Consider the following 15,669-nt stretch of genomic DNA (forward strand, 5'->3'; position numbering starts at 1 on the left):
CCGAGTCTGCTGGAAACTCCTCATCCTTCTGAGATTTCACAACTCATTGACCTTTAGAAAACGAAGCAGTTTCATGTGCTGGTATAAAGCCAGGGTAGACCTAGCCCCAAAGCAAATGGGGAGGGAAGAGCAGGAGAAGGGTGCAGCTGTATTCTGTATTCTGCCTTCTGCAAAAGCTCCACAGCAGCTGGTGCTAATAGGGAAGAAGCGAAGTCCACCATCTCTCCCTGCAGCATACGCTGTAGCTGCAAAATAACTCCGTGTCTGTTTAACATCTTTTCCTCAGTCCTTTCTTCTCACTGCTGAGGTTTGTCAGGCCTTGCATAAGGCTCCCATTTTGCTATCAAGAGGACAGGTCTGTCTCGCAAGCGCTAGCAGAGGAATAGCATGTGCCGGGTCTTTGCCCGTTGCCTCCCCCTCTGACAGATTGCGCCGAGGGAGGATGAACTCCGTGCTTTGCTCCTCATTGCTTTTGCAGACTGTTCTGACTTAGAGTGTTTGTGTGAGATTATTCCTCACTAGCAACCATGTGTCATGCAGGAAAAAGTAGTAATAATGTATGGGCTGAAGAACTTCTGAACCCAAATTGCTTTCACGGGCAGACGAAGCAGCCTAGTTCCCTATCTGTAGGGAGCTCTTAGACTATGCTGGAAATGCAGCATTGCCTGAATCATGTAATGACTAGACACCAGCACAGACAAAACCAATTAGTCCTCAGGTATCCCTTAAGGATTTTCTCATATGCTACAGTGAGTAAGCCAACTTTCCGTAAATGTATCTCTAAAAATGATAAAACATTCAGAAGATTTTTCTCAGATATTAATCAGAAACCTCATGCTTATTAATTTCTGTTTACATAGGTCTAGGGGCTATAGAGTCTGGGCAAAAAAGGACCTGTCTGACACACTGACATCTCCAGAGTGGGTCCATCAGGAATCACTGCTGAAACCATGCCCAGCTAGTGCCATTAGTGCAACTACAGATAACACTATAAATAGCCTAAACCTGTAGGACTGATACGATGATAACCTCTGCCTGCAAGCAGCCTGATAATGGTGTCCTCCAGCCTCAGGGAACCTAAAGAGTTCTTGGTTTAAGCAGAAGACGACTAAATATCTATGAAAGCTCTTTCCTTGTAGCTATTTACTTCTCATAACAAATAGATCAGTTTTTGTTGCAGCCTGTTTAAAGCCAAATGAACAAAAAATGCTTAGTTTCAGGGGTTTGGCTGATGACAGCTCTGTGAGGATTTTTGGCAGGTTCCTGCTGATGTCCGTAGCTTTGGCTCTGTCCTTGCCAGAGATAGYTAAGCGAGCGTGTCTCAGAGCTGCTGCCTGTGGCTGGAGCTTTCCAAGGAAATGATCCCTGGTGCAGACAGTGTAAGGTGTCTCTTCCCCCACTAAGGACAGGCTGTTTGAGGTGTTGGGGTCTATGGACAGGCTTTAAGTTTTTCCATCTTACAGCTTTTCATTTTTATTGTTGTGCTCCATCATACGGTGTGCTGTTTAAGGGTGTGAAAAGGTGACACCTCTCTTCTGAGAGGCCACTCTGGCAGCCTCCAAGTCCTAGTTTCTGTATCTATTAAAGCAGAAACAGTCTGATATCAGCAGCTCAGTTCTTGCTTGCATCTGCTCTTTTGCAGGCATTGTGGCTGATCTGGCTGCTATCGTGTGGTTTGCAGATCACTCCCTAAAGCGCACATGGAGCGCAGGGGACCGGGAATGAGCCCATCATTTCGATCAGTCCCTCCCTCAGACTCTGGCAGAGATTTTTGCTGTTGTTTCCCTGCAGCTTCAGATTCTGGAAGGAGGTGTCAGGCTCCTTCCTGCCACCCAGCAGGATGTGGAGTCTGGACGTTCGTTGTTCTGTTTGGCTGGAAACGCTGGCCAAAGCTGCGACGAATCTATTGTCCTCTTGAGGCCATGAGGTTCAAAGCTCCAGAGCTTGCTCCAGAGCTGCACTGCCGCTTGCTCAGAGTTGTTGCTCGAGAAACACAGGCCTTGCTAGTAGACATCTATGCACCAAAATCTGCATGAACACCTGCTACTTGTATCACAGATGGCAGGCTGTCAAAATTATTGCTGGATGCAGTCAGATCTGACCTGGTGACCTAGGCGTACGTGGCTCCTATTACTGAATCCTGGTGCTATTCACACCCCGAAGGGGAAGTACGTTAAAAATTCGATCCTCACCAGCATCTTGATTCTAGCAGTTTTTTGTCTCCTAGAGTGACATGTTCCCTTTTCATTCTTAATCCCAGGAGAGAAGAGGATTAATCATTGTAATGCCAGAGGGTTTAACTAGGAATAAATGGGCTGAAAACGAGCAAGGGAAAATTAGGCTCAGTATCAGGAGACAAGGCAGGCCACAGAAGACTTAGTCTTCTCTACTGCTTGTCTGTATCGTCGTGTGAAACGTTCCTTTTTGGTGTTCGAGTTGAAATCCCATCAGTGTGAAAGAGTCTGTCCCTGCTCTGAGAAGGAGCAGGTTGTGCTGGGTATATTCTGAGCAAACGTACGCCTCCATGCTTGGATGTTGGTAGATGTCTTGTCTCTTTTGATAAGGTAGAGTAAACACAAGTACGTGTAGTTTCCACATTTGTAATGGGGGGAATGTCTTATTCTGGTGAACCTGAGTCCTTCAGCTCAGTGGTCTCGCGTATGATGTGCTTGTTCGCTTCTCCCGCCCTGGTCTAGCCTGCCAAGGGAGTGAAGGCTCCCCTGCGGTTCCCCCAGCACCGTGTTTCTGAACGTGCTGCCAGTGTCATTCAGAGGCCTCTGGGGAGGACCATAAAGGGACAAGCGCTTGCTTTGCTTGTGCGCAGAGGATGACTGTTTGCATCCCCCTCAGGTCTGCCGGGGTGAGAAAATGTATCCGCACAGAAATGCGGGTAATGAAAGCAGGTCTAAAGGAGCTTAGGAGGAAAAAGGTTGGATCTGATCCATCCAGATTTTCAGAACTGGCTAAGGTAGGCCTGCATATGTGAGGAAGTGCAAAGACAAGCCGTGAAAGCTCTGCAGGCAATTCCAGCCTGTGGTTGGGGCTGCTCAGGCTGTAGCAAATTGATTAGCATACAAAACTGGAATTGCAGACCTGCTCCTGGAGGTTGGCTTAGCTCTGAATTCAAACTGAATAGGGGAAAATAAGCAAGGAGAATAACCGAAGCATTCAGTGCTGCAAGCAAGAAGACACACCTTCTCCCCTGTGAACCTACCCCCAGCACTCTCTGAGGTAATAGACATAGCTGTAGTTTCCTGGCTAGCAGCAAACAGGGTGCTTATGAGTCTATGAATTGTGTGTGGGGTGTGTGTATATCTGCATACATAACTTTTTTTTTTTAAACCATGGGTTACAAAACATAACTCTTCAACTTAACTTACTGTTCAAGGAAACTCTCTTTTAGGTAAAAGGATTACAGGAACTGTTGTGATCTGAAAGTGAGGTCCCTGAGTTGTGTTAAATTGTTCTCTCCTCTTCCGTTAATCTTGCAAATTAAAGGTCTGTAACTAGAGCCTATAACTGCACTTTGAAAATGCATTTATTTATTTCTAAACTATATTCCAAAATAAATCGAGGACTTGTATTGGTTCATGTTGCATTTTTCTACTGGTTTTTAACTTGAAAGATGCTTCAGCTCAAGGATGTTTCAAATAGAGTGGATGTAAAATGGCCTGCTTTTTACTGATTCTTTTCTTCCTTCTCTGAATGGGAGATGTAGTTAGACGTGAACAAAAACTCGATGCGGGAAGGTGAGCTAATGCTCGCCCTTTGTTAGCAGAGCTTTTTGCGGAGGATTTTGCTGCAGCCAGGATTGGCCTCGAGAGGTCAGTCCTTCCAGGACTGCGCCCTGTTACTTGAAGGATGAGGAATACTACGAGCTTTAGCAGCTCTGTAGGAATAATTACGCAGCCAGTGAGCCTGCAGGGCGCTGGGGAGAGCTGGACTCCAGTCGCCTCCGTTGTGCTCCCCTGCCCTTGCCATCTGCTCGGTGCTGCTTACGCACTCCTCGGCTGATGGGAGCCATCGCTCAGGATCTGCCGTTTCCTATCCGTGGGCATCGCTCTGGTCACGATGGACTTTACAGTTCAAGCCACTCCCTGAAACATCTAGCCAGGCTAACTGCTGCGGAGAGGACAGCTTACGGCTACATGTGTCTTTTATTTGGATTTATTTGGATACAGGGAGAAGTAATTGGTTTAGGAAAGGCTCTTGTGGTGCGTGCGTGTTTTGTGAAAGAGAAGTGTTGCTTTAAGCTACTGCTGTACCCCCGTGCTCTTKCTGCATATGACCTTTTCTGACTTCCCTCTCTGTCCCTCACACCCYTGGTGCTGCAGAAGGAGGAGCAGATGGACTAGGAGTGGTGACTAGCGGCTGGGTGTATCTGTTCGGCTGTATGTGGTTGTTGGTGAAAGCGCACTAGGAAATGCAGCTTCTGCACTACATAAGTCAACAGGCATGAAACTCAAAAGGAATCACAAAGCACAACTGGCTCAATCAAGGCTGCTGCTGCTGCAAAAGAATTCCCCTTGCTAGTTTGTTAGAATGGAATAATAGAACAAATGAAATTTTGTACAGGGCAGAACCAGGCTGAAAAACCTTCAGGCCGTGTCAAGAACCTGTTAAGGATGCTGAAGTAATAAGAAGCAGAAATATTATCAAAGATTGGAAGCAGCTTAGGGAAAAATAAACAAGGTAGAAACAAACTTTTTATTCCAGTAAAGATCAGGTATGAAGATACCACATGGCTCTGTATTATGACCATGGTTGTTTACAGTATTCATGAGCTATCTGGATATGGAAGCACTTGGTAAAGAGACAGAGGAAGAAAGAGTTATTCAGATAAAGCAAACTTGGAGAAAAGTGAGGGACTTACTCTGACAGAGGAAYAGGCAGTATAATGGAAGATCATGAGCGCACAGTAATGCATACTGAAAGAAATTACTCTTATACCTAGCTTTTTAATTAAATCTGCCTGTAGAGCAGAGAGGATTGGTCTTGAAAGACAGGCTAGTAAAAAATACTTTAGCACAGGATTAAAGCAAATCAACATGCTAGAACACATGGTATACAATCAAAATTTAGGCAAAAAACTTTTTTATTATTATTTTTTAAATGATACTCTTCCATTTACTTATCCACTTCACCTCTTTGTATTCTGAAATGTAGCTCAGAAGGTGGAAGTGAGGAGCTTCGCCAGGGAGCATGCTGCTCTGTGTCCCCCCCCCCCCCAGTCCAGCACCTCTTCTGCCTTCTCTAGTAGGAGTGGGATAGCTCGTGCAGGCCTTGGGTAACTCACTCTGTTAAAACTGGCACTTCAGTGAAGCAGGTTATGAATACCTGGAGCACATATACCATGGAGCATTTGGGGCTAAACTGCCCAGGCTTATGTGGCTCTTTGTGGCTGCAAAAGTCGTGGTATGGTTTTATCCCTACAAGTATGATATTTGTCTGGAAGAGTTTCCCCTGGAGGGTCCAGAGAGGAGGGGTCCTGCTGCTCTCCATTAGCAGGCTGAATCCCAGCTCACGGGTATCATTAGCAACTTGCCTCTGACCTGAGGGGAGGAGAGGGGTATCAGGGTGACGTTGCACCCAGTAAGTTAACCTCTTTCTGAGGCTGAAGATGTTTAGTTATACAAAGAGGCTGAGAGAAGCTATAGCTGTAGCTCTACAGAGGATGAATATCCTTATTTCTGTAGGAAACTTTTCTACTTGAAAACCCTCTGCATAGAGGTGACAGATGTCATCCCACTTCATGACCGAATGTTTGAAGCGGGTTTGTCAAAATAGCAAGTAGTGATCCTACTCTTTGCATTGGGAGCACAAAAATACACACTTGTAGAAAGTCTTCCTCTTGGTTCCTACTTGTCCATTCTTCAGCTGAATGTGTAGTATAGCCATTAACTCAGGGTTCATAATGTCTGTCAGCCACTTCTTTGGTATGTCTAATTTTGTACTATCTTTAGATCTCCAAAATAGTATCACTGGAGTGGAGAGAGACGATTATGCACATCACCTTTGTCTGTAACACCTGGTATRTACAGTAGTCTGTGAAGCATTTTAATGGAAACAGCAAAAATACAAGTGCAGCTATTGAACTTTTTCAGGAGTTTTAGCACATAAAACATTTGGGCACAAATGTAGCAGGCTGAGAAGCAAAAGCCTGTTTGAAACCTTAAATCTGAGCAGCCTTCCATCACGGGGCTGAGCCCTGCAGCAGGCAGTCAGGGGGCTAAACTTCCCTCCCTCCAATATACGCGTATCAGGAACCTTATCAACTGCTGGCAGGCTGCAGGATTACATGTAAATTAAACAAATCGAAGAGTCGAGTTAGATAGCCAACATTAGGAGCTGAGAACGTTATTCTTGCCTACTTGAAAGCTTTTYGTAATGGATTAGAAACAAGAACCCGCATCTCTTAATACCAGCTGAAAGTTGAGGCATCCTCTTACTTCTAGTGAATTTTAATACCCTCTATTACTTTGAGAGCAAATGGTACTGTGGATTTCCTTCATTTTAGACAACTCTAGTCACTGAGGGTTGCAGAATGATGTGTACATTTGACGATCAAAATGAAAGCCAGAAAGCTGACTGAATTTTATATAAGAACCTCAACAGAGTTGTAGGCAAGTTATTTTTAGCTCTCTCAAGCAACAGAATCTCTGCAACCTTGGTAAAATGGAAAGTAGTTCTTAAAATTTCTGATTTTCTTTGAATTTTTATATATATTATGAACTGCTTCGTAAAGTTTTTGCTCTGCTATCGACAGCAGGTAGTGATTTGGTGTGTCACAACTGAACTGCTTCATTTTGTACTGTTTCTACAGAATGCTTTTTCTTCCAGAGAACAGATGCTGGGAAAAAAAAATCTCATCTGATCCTGACATTCATTGTTTGGATTTTTTCCAGTTGCATGTGCAAAGTGTTTGAGTCTAAAGTGAGCAGTAATGAAGACAAACTAAAGTTGAGCCCCAAAGTGGTTATACTTAGTGTTAATTTAAGGAATGTTTAGTAGTATTTAATACTGGTGAGAATTAGCCTTTTTTTTTTTTTTTTTTTTTCCTAAGCATAACTGACTGAAGCCTTTTTTTACTTTTTAAAAGCAGGGGAGGGCAGTTGCTACAGGAAATATTTTATATCATGGAAGAGAGGAGGTGTAACTTAGATGTTCAAGCAGCAGAGCAGGTCTCAGGGCTCTTATCAGATATAGTCGCAGTGTGGGACCTAAGTTAATGCAGCCTATTCAGTATTTTAGACTGGTGTGCCTTGCCTCATTTAAACTCATACGAAGACTGAAATCAGATTGTTAATTTGTGTTTGATACTCAATTTTGAAAAGTTTTCACGCACCTTTGTCTTAGGTGGTCTTTGGTAGACGGCTAGAACGAGGTTCACATGCAAGACTTGTGTTGTGGTGCAGAGCAGGAGAGATCAGGGTTTCTCCACCCTTTTTAGCAAAGGGCTGTCTGCCCCGGGGGGGGGGGGGGGGAGAATCTTCTACCTATTTCTAACAGTGTTTCTATAGTGATCAGTAAACCAGACTGTTTTGAATGTTCACTTATTCTAATTTTTCTCTCGCTTTATTTGTTCCTGGCTAGTGTGCATGGGGATTGGCCTGCTTGCTTTGCTTTYCTTGCCATATTGTTCCAATTACCAGACAATCTTCTTTCACCTCCACTTGACTTATTTGTGGGTTTGGCTTACAACTGGGACAATATAGTAATTCTGGCAGCTGTATTGTGGACCACCTTTTGCTGCTTTTTGGACCGCCAGCTAAGACTGARGAAGATAAAATCTCAATAGCAGCATAACATACTCGATATCATCTTCTCATTGCATCCAGAWACCAGGGGTGGGATAACTGGCCTTAGTACTCCAAGGCTCTGGCTTCTAAAACAAAGCGCGCAGGTCCTGCCCCCGCAGCGGGTGCGATCCACTGAGGGCGAGCTGCTCTTGTGTCCGGTGCCGTATTGGGGCCAGGAGACAAAGCGGAGACTGATTCCGCCCCGGCCTTCGTCCCCGCCGCGCGTGCTTCCTCTCCGCAGGTCGGGCTCGCGCCGCTCTTTGTCRCCTGGCAGCTGCAGGGGCTGGTTGCTTGGTGACGGCTGCGGCGGCACAAAGCGCGCTCGGCTGGGAGGCCGCGTCTGCTGGCTGCAAACAGCTGGGAGAATTTTATTTCTTCCTCTTGTTCCTGTTAATTGTACGGAGCTGAGTCAAAGTCAGCTTTTAATAGCGATGGTAGCACCAGCAGATCCTATTTATGGCTTCTTAACAGCTACCTTTCTCTCCCTGAGCCGGGGAAGTGGCGGTGTGGGGCAGAAGTGGCCTGTCATTGCAAAGGTGTAGGATTAAAGTAAAAAGCACGATTTCCACTTTGGGTGCAGACAGTCCCTTAACACCAGCTCCTCTGTGACAGCCACACATCAGATTGGGTCTTGGATTTCTGAAAGGTCCCTCCTTAAGTTGGTGTGTGCTCGCCTGCCTGGTTGTTCTGTGTAGTGATCGCATGCTGTGCAGGTCACCTCTGTGAAATAGCAGTTAATGATTTTCTGTTGCCTCAGAAGGATATGCTGCTCCTCAATTTTTTGCGAGATTGAAAACAACAAATAACTTCCGGAGGTGAAAGAGCTCTGATTTAATGATCTGGGCACAGGCCTTGGTTTTGAGAGCTTCTGGTTTCTCATTTCTGCTCCTGTGTAGGCTATGGGATGCCAAGTTATTTGCTCTTCATGTTTCAGCTAACTCATTGATGGACTGGGGAATACGATTATCTCCTGAGGAACCTGGGCTTGACTGATTTTTACTTAGGGTCAGCCTGGCTGGAYCTAGGTGCATGAAGATACAGATGCATCAAAGTGTTCCAGCACACAGAAAGTTATCTTGTGCAGGAGAAGCAGTTTGGCATGCAGAGGCAAGGAAGCCAGCGATGGCTGAAGCCGATGTCGTCGTGCTTGTAGTTATTTTGACTGAGGAACTGTGAATGTGTTCCTAGATTACTGAAGATGTACGGTCTGCTTTTGCAGGACTTTATGCTTTATATCTGAGTAAGACTRATGTATTGATTTCAGTCAGTTGTTAATCTTGTGCTTTTGGGTAACTTTATGCAAGGTTCTATGTAGTTATTGAACAAGTAAGTTCTAACACTGAATATTTACAGTTCACTGATGGAAGGTACTAAAGTGTGTAGGCTAATATAGGAACATATTGTGTACACTGAAGGACCTGCTGCTAAATTTGTAAGAATAGAAAGTACTGTGGGTTCATGTGTTCTCTTCTCTGACCCCAAGCTTTGAGGTACTAAGAAGTAAAGCTAATTTTTGAGGGTTTTATCTACTCTCTTCCTAGGATTAAATTCAAGTAAGATTGAGGAACATGGATCAAAGTGGGAACGTACCTGCTTAACACAGTACTGAATCTAAGATCATGCTAAGTTGGTGCCATCCAATCATAAAAATGTGGATTTGAATGTTAGTGCCTCACACATTCATGAGCTGTAATAGCAGATTGTATAGGAGGTGTTTCAGATCATTGCTTTGGACTGGCTCTTTTTTTTTTTTTTCCATGCCCACATGCCTGTACCACTTGATCTTTCAAAGCCTTATTACATGATTTTTTTTCCACGATGAAAAGTGGTATTTCTTTGCTGAACGTGTGTTTGAGCAATAGACTTTTTTTTGGTTTGCAGATATCTTCTCTCTCTAATTCAAGTACTTCTGCCATAACTTTCATCCCTGAGCTGCTGCTTCCCAGAAATTTGTATGTGATATTTGCATGTTTTTTTTTTAATGTTGATACCAAATTTAATGCTTCTCATCAGTTACTTTCAATTTGCTATTCAGATGTAAATATGTAGAGACAATCAGGGCAATCCTATAGCTCTTGCTTTAGGATTTATAGTCATCACAGAAGGGATCAAGAGGGAATTTACTCCTCCAAGCAGCATCGCGCAGGAAGACTGAAGTGTATTACTGGTGAGGGAGGAGTTTGCCCTCTCCCCTGCCACAGCAGCTGTTAGCCTCTTGCAGCGGCTCTGCCTCAGCCTGCATACACCGATGAACTGATCCTCTATGTCAAATCCCTATGTAAATGCAACAGCCTAATCCCCTTGCCCTAATAGGAATTTCACACCTTAATCCTCAGCATGATCAAGGGCAAAGCCCTTCCTGCTAGGCAATTTGATAAATGCCTCCTATTCTGAGAAAAATAACTGTATACAGATCTGTGGCAGTGGTGAACCTGTAGTCTCCCATTCGTGTGGAAGAGTGAAGCGTGTCACTCTGAGTGAGTGGATTACATTCCCAAATTGTCAATGGAGTCCTGGAGATTTGCCACACCAAATGAGACCATTAGTCAGCCGCGTCCTTCATTTTGCCCCTGGCCCTGGCTGGTTCTTTTTGCTGGGACAGGAAATGCTCCTGGGGTAGATCAGCTGAGCTGAGCTGCAACTGCTCTGCAGGAGCAGGAGGAAAACCTGCAGCAACCCAGGCTGTGTCTCACGGCTTGGCAGCCCTTGGAAAAAGTGTCAACCAGCGTATGTAGTGTCATTCCAAATAAACCTGTAACTTAGTGTTACATAACCTCAAAGAAATATTTGAAAGCCTGAGAGGTGGCATACAGGGGATGTGGGCAGTACCCTGAACTCATCCTTGTCACTATAGATGTGTYGATATAGACTGTGATAATCTCAGTTATGGAGGTTTATTTCCTAACAAGCTGCAGAGCCTTGCCCAAAGCTCATTAAGCCCATGAAAGACTTCTGCAGACCCTAAAGACCACCTTGGTCTGATGGTCCCTTGTGTTCAGGGCTTCCCATGAAGACTGGAAAGACCAGCAGCTGAACCCCTTCAGGCCTGATTCACTGTTGCTGCCTTGGTAYCTCTGAAAAGAAAGATGCAACAGTGCATTTCACATCATAGATGATGAGAAGCAACTACATCATGCACAGGGGCATTTTTTCAGACTCAGAAAGAACACATTTGTATCTCTTACCCTCCTGCTTGTGAAGATAATTGTAAGTTTAAATCAGTGAACTGGATCACAATCAGTGCTGTTACTAAGCATCGTTTCCCCTGGGGTTTGCTAGGTGCCTCTTCTGCACACAGTGGCGGGGTGAATCTTAATCAGCTGTGAATTAACCAGTAACAGAGGGCAGTGTGTACACGGCTTTACAACTGTGGTTAGCTGGCCTTTTGGAAGAAATCAGCCTACATGTGTCCTGCTGTTTCCACTGCCAAAGGTTTTCCAAACCAGGCTTTTGTTTGAGTTTATTTCTCACTGCAGAAGCTTGTTATTCCCTGCCCTGGTCTCTTGTTGCAGCTCCAGTCCCTCCTGGCTGCTCTTTGTTTGTCCTGTAGTTACTAGATGCTTCAGTTTGGACTTGAATCTCACYGGTGCACGAATGAGGCTCTTCCAACAGTTGGGCCTTTATATTTATTCTCTGCAGAGTTTATTCTGCTAGTGCCACCCTTGGAGCATTTGCATCCAAAATGCCAGTGCATTGAGTCAAATCTGCCACCACACAAGAGAGCATGCACAGGCTAAGCCTTGATTATTTTTTTTCCCAGGCCAGCTGGCTGTGGAAAGTTTTGTTCTTTATTAGTCTAAACACTTGTGTTGTTTTAAATCAAATCTGACTGTAGCTCATTTCAAAACTTGTGGCTTTTCCTTAGGAATGATATCACTGTCCCAGATGGATCCTCTGGAGCAAGGATTGGAAAATCCACTTTCTGACAAACTATAATTTAAGAGTCAACAATGTCTGATGTAGCATGAAATGCAATTTTGGAGGGGGGCTGTTGCCTAGTTATTTTAAATGTTTCTGTCATTTAGAATAAAGCCATCAGGAGCAGCGAAGGTCGTAGTTTCCCCGAGAGCTGCATTTGATCTTACTTACCCCCAGCATGAAGGGAGAGCAAGCTCTGTGCGTCCGGCCCCCCTGAGAACAGCTGCCCCCCTCCTGGCTGGGGCAGTCTGCGRCACTGAGGAGCCCCGGAGAAGCCTAGAGGGAAGGACGCCGGGGCGATGGTCAAGCGCCTGTGTGGCTCCCCTGCAAACGCAGCCCTTGCTGGACTTTTCTGCTGTTTTCAATGATTGCGCATCATTTATGCTGCCTGACTAAAGCAATCCTGATATTTYGTGTTTTAACGTGCTGTGGCAGCATTTTCTGGCAGGAAGAGTGTCCAAAGGTGCCTCTGGTGACTCAGCTGACTGTTTATCTCTGTGATCACCCTTCGATACCTTTATGACATACCCCAGCCRGGGGTTTAAAAGAATTCATTAGAGAACATATAAGGAGGGAAAAAATATCTCATGACAGTTCAAGCCAGAAACCACAAAACCCAAAGGTTTCTTCCAACCTCGCTGGAACGAGCCTTGAGCAGAGAGCCTCAGCTCCTGTGTCCAGCCTGTGTCTGCAGCCTGTGCTCGCAGGRGGAAGGGAGCGACGCTCGCCTCTCTCTGCCTTTCCGGTGCTCAGTCCTTACTGAGCTCTTCTTCTGTGTTTTCCTGTGTTACTGTGTGTTCTCTCAGCCATTTCTGCTTGTCCTCACATAAAAATATCTTGCTAATGTGCTGAAAAATATGTGGCCGTTGTCTCTTCTCTACATCCGTGTACTGGACTTAAAATGGTGTCTGCAGGAGAGAATATCCTATTGGGCCTGTAAGCTTTGGGCGAGCCTAAGCTCCGTGGAGCGCTCTGTCCACACTGAGGCCTTGGCCCCGGGCTGGGGCTGTGTCCTCGGCTAGCATCAATTACCAGTTAAGTGGATTTGCACGAACTAGGGATCATGCTCTAGGTTTTTACCCCCATTACTCCTCCTAGCTTGATGGATGGGAGGATGATGCTGAACTCGCAGTGGAGAGCTGTGAAAATACTGTTTGTGGGTAGCACCCATGTAATTCTCCCCAAGCTGCTAGAGATGCTATTTCAGGCAGCACTGAAAACAAATACATTCCCAAAGCCAGCGCGTGCAGATCTTGATCGTGCAGAAATCCTGCCTGGCTGTCATGTTCTGGGTTATGTTTGCAAGAATTCTGTTAGAAAAATAGATCCTTCCTGACAACAGAGCATCCCCAAAGCAAGAGCTTGAGATGCTGCGAATGGGCAGGCCTGAGGTGCTGTTTGCAGAGCATGAGCCGATGTAAGTCTGGGTAGCTCTATTAAAGGCAGTGCAGATTTATTGCTTTATACTAGCTGATAATCTGTTCCTAAAACTGCTTTTTAAACCAAAGTAATGCAGTTCTTATTGCTTGCCCTTGTCCTTCCTTACATTGTTACTTCTGTCACTTGCTTAACTGCTGACAGTTTAAAAATGTATTTGGAAAGGGTGTTAGCGGATTTTGATCGTGATACTGTTAAAAGGAGCATTGTTCTAGCAGTCTCACCAGCTACCCAATTTCCTCTCTAGGGTAAATCTGCTGTTTTATCCCCTTAGCCACCAGATTGCCACCTTGTGAAACAGTATTACTCTTTTCCCGCAGCTAAGTAACACCCAGCATCTGAGGCAGCTGCAGGGAGGAGGTTTTCTGTTTGTCCACTTTGTTGTTGCAAATGAAAAATTATGAAAATGAAAAACCTGTCCTGCCTTGTCTGAYCTGAGGAGGTCCAAGTAACTCCTAAGCTGCGTCCTTGGAGCACCCTTTCCTCGGCYGGAGGGGAGCTGACCGCGGGGTGATCGTTGCACACCTCGGTTAAGAGSTTAATCGCGCGTCGCCTTCAGCAGCTGCCGGGAGCAGCAGCAGCGACGGAGCTGAGCTCCCGGCAAAGCCTTTGTTTCGGCGCTTGCTGCAGCTCGCTGGAAAAGCTGAGCTGCTCGGGCTGCGGCAGATGAGCTGCTCTGAGCAGGAAAGAAAGGTGCTCCGAGAAATAACATCTCTTTCCTCTGAGATGCTTTCCTAATTATTCTGGTTTTATTTGGCGTTTGTGCTGCTTGCTCGTATCTGAGATGGACTGTTAGCCTTCCAAGCTGCTGCTGTTTGAAGCTTTCCATGCTGCAGGGTACACCCCTTTTTCCCTGTTAAATCAGCAGGATGCAGTGAAACAGCTCTAAAGAGTCTGCCTTGGGCTCAGTAATGCTAAAGTATTTASAGAGAGATGTAGCGAATAGATAAACGGGACAAGAGAGACAGTGCTGTGATGTCCCAGTCTCATAAGAGAATCTGGTGTGCAGAACTGGACTTTCTTAGCCCAACTATGTGTCTGTTCGTACCACAGGAGAAAACCAGACTTTCAAAGATGAACAGATTCCAGGTTTCCTCCATTCCAGTAGATACAATTTGCTGGCTCTGAATTTTACTCACTGAGAAGACATCTCCACGTTGTGCCCTGCTTGTCTGCTATGCAGAGGTCATTAGCGAGCATGCATCATCAGCATGGTAGCRAATTGAACCTGGTCAGAGTTTGGGGTAAGGTACGAATCCACTTGATATGCTGAAAGGAAAATGGAGGCATGGTTGATTGGAGCGGGTTAGGGTGCTAGCTTGCATTTCCGAGTGTGAATGTGCTTGGACCAAAAGCTCAATTTACTTCCCCCCAGAGCTGGCTGCCACCTGTAACATCAAGTGGTCCCAATMAGATTGTAAATGTGTATGTGTACTGACATACCTGTAATTTAATAGAAGCATTAATATACTTAAATAGGCTAGGATGCTTGTTTATTGCTTAGTTGACCATAAAGACCCCAATTTTCTATCTCTCATCATCGTTTGCGCTAACTTTCTGTTGATGTGAATGACGAAGCCAAGCCTGGGCTGCAGGTGCTGTGGTCTGAGAAGAGTCTCCTGTTGTATCGTGGGCTCCCAGAGCGCAGCCAAGGTATGGCAAGTCAGGACTGCAGTGAAAATAGGGCTGTTCTGCCTTGCTGTGGTAGCCTCGCTGCAGGGACAGCCTTGGTTCCCCAGGGCCTTTTCAGGACGCCTCAGTGGAGGTGAACCAAGGAGGAAAAGGTACGTTGCTTCGGCCTCGTGGATTTAAATGCTCCTGAGACTTGCGTGTTGCAGGGAGCTTTGCTTAGAAATGCATCTGGTGCAGGCAGAGCCGCTCTAGAAACTTGACACAGAAGGTCAAATCCTCAGGTGGTGCACGTGGTCACTGGTAGCATATCAACCTAGTAAAGTTTAGCTTATTCTTTTGACTAGCTGATGCATCTGTAAGGTTCAAAAGTTCATTTGCTTGATGTAAGGTGTACACAAAGTTTCGCTATTTATTTCAGCCTTATCAAACAGATCAGTTGTATTCGCTTGCTGGAGCTGATCTTGTATCTGTAGGGGCTAAGATAAAGTCCTCAGTGCTTCCCCTGCCAGGGGTTTCTTCACTGAGGAGTAAGGGAAGCAAGCACTGCCCTTTTGCTTGGCTTCTAGATGTCTGTGCATCTGTGCTGCTCTAAAAGTTATCACAGGATGAATTATACCAAAGATACTTGGTCTTGGAAGCAGCATAAAAATCTCAGAGTCAAATATTTGCTACCTTGCCACATTTAACGTACTCAACCATGTTCTCCTCCATGTTGCTCCTGCATTCATATAAAGCTGGTAGACTAAGAAGTAAGAGAGAAGTTCAAACAGGATTTGTCCCATTGAACACCAGTAAATATAATTCTGTTGTATAAGACAAACAAGATTTGCCTCATGGAGAGATGACATAATGACTCCTCTTGCTTTCTGTCCATCTATCTCCT

The 15,669-nt window shown here is 45.3% G+C and overlaps 1 protein-coding gene across 2 annotated transcripts in view; it reads left to right on the forward strand.

The window, feature by feature from the left end:
• Positions 1-15,669, forward strand: part of DCX (doublecortin) — a 74,329-nt gene that overhangs the window by 17,685 nt on the left and 40,975 nt on the right. The window lies entirely within an intron of this gene.

Source organism: Rhea americana, unplaced genomic scaffold (assembly GCF_003343005.1).
Source record: "Rhea americana isolate MKP2758 unplaced genomic scaffold, rheAme1 scaffold_6, whole genome shotgun sequence".
Lineage (NCBI taxonomy): Eukaryota > Metazoa > Chordata > Aves > Rheiformes > Rheidae > Rhea > Rhea americana.